Source organism: Tamandua tetradactyla, chromosome 7 (genome assembly GCF_023851605.1).
Source record: "Tamandua tetradactyla isolate mTamTet1 chromosome 7, mTamTet1.pri, whole genome shotgun sequence".
Classification (NCBI taxonomy): domain Eukaryota; kingdom Metazoa; phylum Chordata; class Mammalia; order Pilosa; family Myrmecophagidae; genus Tamandua; species Tamandua tetradactyla.
In genome coordinates, this window is record NC_135333.1 from 121,562,419 (window position 1) to 121,571,142 (window position 8,724).

The 8,724-nt window shown below is 30.5% G+C and overlaps 1 pseudogene; it reads right to left on the reverse strand.

Moving 5' to 3' along the window:
- Nucleotides 1-2,695: 2,695 nt before the first annotated feature.
- On the reverse strand, nucleotides 2,696-3,627 carry LOC143690099 (olfactory receptor 6C74-like; annotated as a pseudogene).
- Between the last annotated feature and the right edge of the window lie 5,097 nt (nucleotides 3,628-8,724).

Sequence of the window (8,724 nt, forward strand, 5' to 3'; positions counted from 1 at the left end):
GAAATTGAACACATCTGAAAATCAGAGTAAGAAGGTTGAATCTTCACCAATCTCTTACCACAGATTCAGAGATGGGGTGTTGTTTTATTTTGCTTTGTTTCAAGAAAATACAGAGTTATTGCTCTATGCTCATAACTTTTAATTTGTGAAACAGTCTTGTGATGTTTTAATACATAATCATTTATCCCCAATAACATACATTGGGCCAATTCAAAAGTGGTAATTCCATGGATTTTGATATGAAACACACACACATACAATCCTTTTAGGCAAAATCTTGATAATTCTAATTTTTTATGGATTCCTTTAGTTCAGAGAATTAGATCATTTGTCAGTGTTAGACAAGAATATGTCACAGAGAGAAAGTAATAATGGGAACAGTATACCGCAGTGGCGGTATGAGCATAAAATATCAAAGAAGATTTGGTTGTTACTAAGGGGAAATGATGAAAAACAGGAAGAAAACTTTAGTACAGAAAATAGAAAACAATGGAAAAGAAAATTTGTAAAAAAAATAACAAGTACCTAAATCACTAAATTAAAAAGGAAGAAAGAAAGCAAGTGAGAAAAGAAAAAGAGGGAAGAAAAAGAAGAAGGGTCTATTACTGTAAAGGGCCAGATACAGAAATAAGTTTCAGAGTTGGCTTGGCAAGTTCAATACTGTAAAAAAAAAAAAAAAGCATTAAAACAGAAATATAAAGCCAGGAAAAGTTCCTGCTGATTATGCCAATAATGAGCAGGAATAGGAAGCAAGATTTTAAGAAATGACAGAAAAGAAGGATGATTAATATAATGAGCATTTGCAAAAAAACAAGATAAAATAGAACTATAAGTCAGATCTTTAGGAGTCCCCTAAATTTGATGTTGTAGCAGTGGTAAGAGGACTAATATGAAAAGCTCTCTGAAAATTTAGGAAATGCCAGAAGAAAATTTAAAGGTGTGGAAACAATGGAAAGTCCAAAATGTGGATGATGCTATTACCACTGGGGAAAAGTAATCACAGAAAAGAAGAGAAACCACAGACACCTAACTGGAAGAAAGAATTTTTAGAAGCAAAATATAATTGCAGATATAAAGTTGATAGATACATAGATACAGAGGTAGATATGCATAGAAATATCTCAGGTTAAACTACTAAAAACAATACATAATAATTATTAAGCACAGCAATTAATTTAAATGAAATATTACCAGAATGAGTTGAAATCAACTAAAATGAAATATCTGTAACTTTGTTTAAACATAAACAGCACTCCTCTTGTAAATAGAATGTGCCTTGTGTTAACCATAAACAACATGAGGGAATTCAGAAAAACTCTGACAAAGGATATTTAAAAAGGGTGATAAAACAAACAAATACTAAAACAAATTACCAAGATATAATTCTAGAGTTGGTATTTGTTATTTAATATAATTGAGCAGTACTATGTGCCAGATAGAGCGCTAAAGCCCCTGTTTTCACAGATCTGATATTCCAAAATTTGAAACAGATAATTAATCCTAGAATAATTGTTATTTCTATGTGCTATGAAGAAACATTAATCAGGGTCAAGGGAAAGAGACTAATGACATTGTTATATAAGAAATTAAATTTGAAACAAAAAAGTGCCATAGTTTACCCTTTGAATTTTTAATTAAACAAATATACATTTTGGATAACGGCATTCAGATACATGCTGAATAAAAAGTATAATATAAAAGAGAGTAATTTCTCAAAAGAAATTAGAACATTAATGATTATTCAAACATGGTATGCGGAAATAAAAAGAAAGGAATACAAGAGAATGAAGGGGTACGTGCTAAGAAACACACATGAAAGAAAATATGGCAAAATATTGTAAGGTGAATAACAGTTCTCCATGTGTTAAAATGTATATTTCAAAAATCTCAAGCATAAGCATAAGTTTTATTTGTGTTCTCTAGGATTATACAGATCTAATTTAGATTTTGAAATATTTTAGGATAGTTATTTATCCCTTCATTTTTCCAGATCAAATTCCCCCATTCATGTACATAAAAGCCAATATTGCAGTTATTACCTGCATAGGGTTTGATGTTTTAAACTAGAAACAAATTTAAGATCTAGCATTTAAGAAATGTCTGACAGTGGTATAGAGGTAATAATCTACTTATATATTTTTAAAATAGCTTCTGATGTAAAGCACTCTTATTTAATGAAAAAGACTTTGATTTGATTTATAGATGAAGTGAAATTTGGAAAATTTTTAAACCTAAACATGAATATCTCTACTGAAGATCAAGGTAGATATTATGTTCCTGGAAATATCATATATGTTGCTGAAATATATACACTCTGTGGAATATACACTCTGTGGTATACACAGAAATCTATTTCTAGAGATTAAAAAAATACGTATAGAGGTCAAACATGGTCTATAGTCTAGGCACATCTATGCACAAAAATCATGAAGATATTGGATTTCCAAAATGAATTCTCAACTGAATATTTTGAGGTTGGAAAAAAATCAAAGAATTAAGCTAAAAGAATTAAGGGATTCCATCATTGAATAAAGGAATATTAATACAGATAATAAGACTAAAAGACTACTTCTAATTGATGTTAATCCCTACCATTATATAAAAATAAAATAAATTAGTATGCTAAAGGGGCAGTTGATATATGTGGCACTTTTCAATAAGATTTAGTGGTATGCTTTTATACAAGCCAAAGCTATTATTTTAAGGTAATGAAGACCTGATTTTTTATTATAGTTTTCAGGGCCTGTTTCACTTGTTTATTTCGTAGAGTATATATAAATGGATTTAAGACGGGTGCAATTGAAGTGCTGAGTACTGCCACCCCCTTGTTTAAAGATACCCTTTCCTCTGCAGAAGGCTTAATATACATAAAAATGCAGCTGTCATAAGAGATAGAAACAACAATCATGTGGAAGGAACAGGTAGAAAATGCCTTTTTCCTCTGCTGGGAAGAAGGGATCTTCAGAATTGTTCTTATGATATTTGCATAAGAAACCACCAGGGCCAATGTAAGCAGGAGTGTGACAATGGCTAAAATAAAACTTAACAGTTCTATCACGTGTATCTGTGCAGGAGAGCTTCAGGACAGGAGAATAGTCACAGATAAAGTGGTCAATAATATTGGCATCGCAGAATTCACCCCAGGCCCATGATAAGGCCAGGAGAGATGGTTAACAACCCACTCAACCAAGAGCTGAGGACCAGCTGGGTGCAGACTCTGCTGCTCATAATGGTGGCATAATGAAGGGGTTTGCAGATGGCCACATAGCGGTCACAGGACATGGCAGCCAACAGGAAAAACTCTGATGCACCCAAGAAGATGAGAAAAAATAACTGTGTTTCACAAGCATCATAGGAAATTGTTTTATCCATAGTCACAATGCTGACCAGGAATCTAGGGATGCAGGCAGATGTCAACGAGATTTCTAATAAGGAGAAATTCCGAAGGAAGAAATACATGGGTGTTTTGAGGTGGGAATCCACCAGGGTGAGCAGGATGATTGTCAGATTTCCAGTGATACTCAGTAAATATGTTAGAAATAGAAAAAGGAAAATTGCAATTTGCCAACTGGGGTCATCTGTCAGTCCTAGTAGAATGAATGTTGTCACCAGTGTATGGTTCTTCATGGCTAAACTCCTTCTGAACTACATCAGATCTGGGGAAAAAATAGATAATTACTTTTAAGTTTAAAATGTTTTACAGTGCATAAATTTGAAAGTGATCTGGAAGAGCCAAATAACTCAATTGAAATGTTTTTTCTTAACATTATTTATGTATGTTTTTTTTCTTTCTCCATCTGTAAGAAATGGAAATATTCAGAAATATTTGGGGATCAAGTGCTTGTCATCCATCATCAGTGACACACTTTTTCAGACGTTTTGCACTTCTGTTTTTTAACCTTTTCATACAGCTGTCAGAATCACAGGCTTAATCCTCTTAATCTCATCTTCTTCTCTTTTTACTCATTTTCTGAATTACCTTTTCATCTTCTTTACTTTGGAACAGAATGGATTTAACATATTTTTTTAAATAAGTTATCTGGAAGTTTCTCTAAGTTTGTTTAAAATTATGAGAGATGATTAATACAATTTTATAGAATCCAGAAGAAATTATATTGCTTTTCTAAGTTGTTTTTTTTATTCCTACTTATAGTGAAAATAATTCTCTTGGTCAATCTCTTTCAGGAAGGTATACATTTACTGTTAATTTGCACACTTTAGGGAGATAATCAGGCCTGGTTTTTTTTTACTTAGTTTTTAGAAATTTGTCCATTCTGAGGATACTATTTCTGAATGGTCTTTGTGTTCTGTATTGTCAATTTGAACTTTTCAATGGAAAGAGCTTTTTATGAATTTTAACACAATATGAATCAATATTAATATATGTTAAACTTTGACGTGAAATTTGCAATTATTTTTCTCAAATGTCCAATCTGTTTCAACTTTATTATATCAATCTAAGAAATACAATTTTATATCCAGTAATATTTAAGTACACAAACTTTCCTTACATATAAAAGGATATGTACTAGTCACTATTTTGAATATAAATTATTGGGAAATATTGTTCATGGTGCTACTTTAAGAAACAAATTCATAAATCAATCTTTTCAATATGGATATTAAATGTTAATCACGGATTACACAAATATATTCATTGCTTCTAAATCTGGATTTAATTGTCATAATCTTATGATATATTTAAGGAATAGAAAGGATTACATTGTAACTACTTTGTACAAAAACAATAAAATGCTGAAAATACTTACTTTCCATTATCTATACAACCGTGAAATTTTCCTTTGTATTATTAAACAAATGAAATAGGAATGATATTTCCAACTAAATATTGTTTTTCTTTCTAACCTACAATTATTCTTTACTTCCAACGCTCAACTCTTCATTCACATTAAAATCCAGGAATGTTTAATAAAAATTCAACCCCCAATAATGTCCATCTCTAATCAGCATATAGTAGCATTTTCAAATCTATTTTTCTAATTTCCTACATATAAAACTGAATAACATCTGCATTCTCTATACTTAAAGTCTAAAAATTTAATTTCTTGGTCTATACTCAAAAAAGTAGATTGTTCTTTTAAGAAATTTGTCACTCAAATGAGCATTGAATAACTCTTTCTGATGTAAAGTGTTTTTATTCTCTACAGCATGATAGATTCATTTTTGCTCTTATTACAAACAGGATATTTATGAGATCTGGTGTGTAGGACCTTGGGAATTCTTGCTAGAAAAGACACTAATTGAGTATCATCATCATTAACTATTAGAAAACAAATTAAGTCTCTCACTACAGCATCTACAGGGAAACCTAAAATGTTGACATTAAAATGGAGTCTAACACCTGGAGTAGAGAGTGAGAGTTCATATAAACAACCTTTGGTCTTTCTGGGTATGATAACCTAGAGAAATATCTGTTTTCTTAAGTAGAGAAAACTGGAGCTGCCATTTTTTAGTCCGAAAAGAGAATCAGAATAGAATGCTGACCTCTAACAAGTGACAACATTGTTTATAGCCTTTGATTTACTGAATATTTATCAGGTCTTAAAATATGTATCCTTAGGGTTCCAACATACTTTCATCTCACCCGCTTCATACAACCTCTTAGAGTGAAGTATTTATTATATGCCAAAAGGCCAGCCAGGAAAACTATAGCATACTTGAGGTTTTAGAATGTACCTTAAAACTGTTTACAGAAAAAAGCATTTGGAGAACTAGCTACATATACTCTAAATCATACAGATGATGTGTTCTTTCATTGAAAATAATGCAAAATTGTAGGAAATGTAAGAAAAACAAATATTTTATATTTACTCTTATTGAAGAAAATATAGTTGGAATGTGTAAAGGATAATAAAAAACTAACTTGAATTGGTACCAAAAAAACGTTAAAGAGATTTGGTAAGAGAAGGATGCCTGTAACTCATAAAATATATCTATGGGTAAGAAGTTATGTTTGGGGAAGATTACACATATTTTAGAAAATATGTGTAATTTATGTACTAAGCTAATGAGAAAACTGTTTTACTTTTATGTATAATATATCCTCTTCACATGGATTTTTAAGTCAACAGAGAAGGATAACATTTATGTTACAGTTTGATGAGAGAAACAAAACCACTGTGAGTGATATAGACTAAAAGTATTTTTAAAGAAAATAAAGCTATCAAGTCATACATAGATCTAGTCTTTAAAAATCCAGAGGTGTGTGGTCTGATCACTGGGCAGTGCTTTGATCAGCTTCTTCAGATCATCAGGACTAGCTCTGAGGGAGGCAAATGTTCAAATTTCCCTCAGGCAAATACAGGATAAAGTTAACCATAGGGTAAGTATAAATGCAAGAGATATTTACTACATATTTTTTTGTATGCTACTGCACTTATTTCCTACAGGTCTAAGAATGCAAATCTGTAAAAAGTGATGATAAATCTATGGTTTGGGAAATAAGATACATAAAGAGAAAACCTGTAGCAAGTACAACAAAAACATAGATGGACAAAGAGGCATAAGTATAATGTATGCTACTGAAGGCAAGATGGTAGCACATCAAAATTGATTGTGATATATTTAGGATGTTAAATTTTAACCCAATAGCAATGACAAAGAAAATATACTAAAATATGCACAAAAAGAAATGAGGAGGGCCACAAAGTGGTACGTGTAAAATAATAAAATAAAATAAAAATGAAGTAGGCATTAATGGAAGAACTGAGAGAAAAAAACAAATATAAGACAAGAACATGTAGCAATATGGCAGAAAAAAGTACTGCATTTTGGTAGTTATTTTAAATTTAAAAGGCTTAAAATTGGTACAATGGATTAAAAAGCATGACCCAATCATATGTTTTTCAAGAAAGATATCTCTAATTCAAAGTCAGCTAAGTTGAAATATTAATATGAGAAAATATAGACTTTATGAAAAAAACTGCAGTAAGGTACAAAAAGGCAATATAAATGAATATACAGAAAAGAGGGACAAATCAATAAGAAGAATTAATTACAGATATATATATATACAGTATATATGTATATACAGAATATATATATATATATTCAGCTAATGACAGAGTCACAAAATATATGAAGCATCTATTCACAGATATGTAGGGAGAAGTAGATGATTCTATAGTAACAGTTAAAATTAAAGTACACCAATTTCAATAATGGATGAATAGAGCATCTAGACAGAGATCACAAGGAAATAGAAAACTTAAAACTATAAACCAACTAGATTTAACACTTTACCCAAAAGCAGCAGAATATACATTCTTCTCTAGTGCACATAAGATCACCTTCTAGGATAGATCATGTGGTTATCTAATGAAAAAGCATCAATACATTTTAAAATATTGAAATCATGCATTGTATTTTTTTCTGACAACAATGAATGAAGCTAGAAATCAATAACAGAGTTAGATGAAAAATTCACAATTTGTAGAAATTAAATAATGCACTATTAAACAATCAATGGGTCAAAGAAGAAATTGAAAGTAAATTAGTAGATATGTTGATGGGAATTAAAATGGCAACACAACATTCCAAAATATATGGAATGAAGCAAATGTATTAAGAGGGAAATTTATAGCTTTAATGATTACATGAAAAAGCAGAAAGACATCGAATCTGATAGCTAACCTAATAACTAGATAATCTAGAAAATGTTGAGCAAACTAAAAACAAAGCAAACAAAAGGAAGGAAATAAAAAAGATTAGAACAGAGATAGATTAATTAGAGAATAATGAATACAGAGAATCAATGAAAAAAATTCATCCTTCAAGAAAATTAACAAACCCTCTGCAAGTTTGACAAAGTAAAAAGGACACAAAAAACTGAAAAGATAAAAAAAAGCAGAGATATTGCAACCTATGCAAAGAAATAATAAGATGATTCAATGAGAAATTTTTATGCTAAAAAATTAGTTAACATAGATGAAATGGAAAAATTCCTAAAAATTATCTTCACAGACTCCAGAAGAAATAGAAGTTCTCAACAGAGCAATAAGAAGTAAAGAATCAGTAATAAAAATGTCCCAACCAAGAAAATCCCAGGACCACCTGACTTCACTGGTGAATTTAAAAGCAAACATTTCAAAGTGGATTAACACTAATCCTATTCAAACGCTTCCAAAATATTGAAGAGGTAGGAACACTCTCAATCTCGTTTTATGAGGCCAACATCATCCTCATATCAAAGACACATAAATATCCAACAAGAAAAGAAACTTATAAACTATGTCCCTTATGAATATAGATGCATATCTCATCAACAAAATAATAGTAATCTGAATCCAACAATACAGTAAAATAATTACACACCATAATCAAGTGGTACTTATCCCAGTTATGCAAGGATAGTTCACCATAAGAAAATCAGTTAACATAATACACCACACTAAATCAATAAAGAAAAAAAAACACAAGATAATTTTTATTGAAGCAGAAAAGTTACCCTTTCTTGATAAAAACACTTAGAAAAATAGCAATAGAAGGAAACTTCCTCAAAATGATAAAGATTACACATGAAAAACCCACTGTTAGCATCATACTCAATTGTAATAGGCTGAAAATTTTCCATCTAAAAGCAGGAAGAAGACATGAATGCCCACAGTCACCATTGTTATTCAACATTCTGTTGACAGCTCCAATCATAGTGTTAGGTGAGGCAAAAATTAACAAAATCATCTAAAATAAAAGAAGCAAAACTTT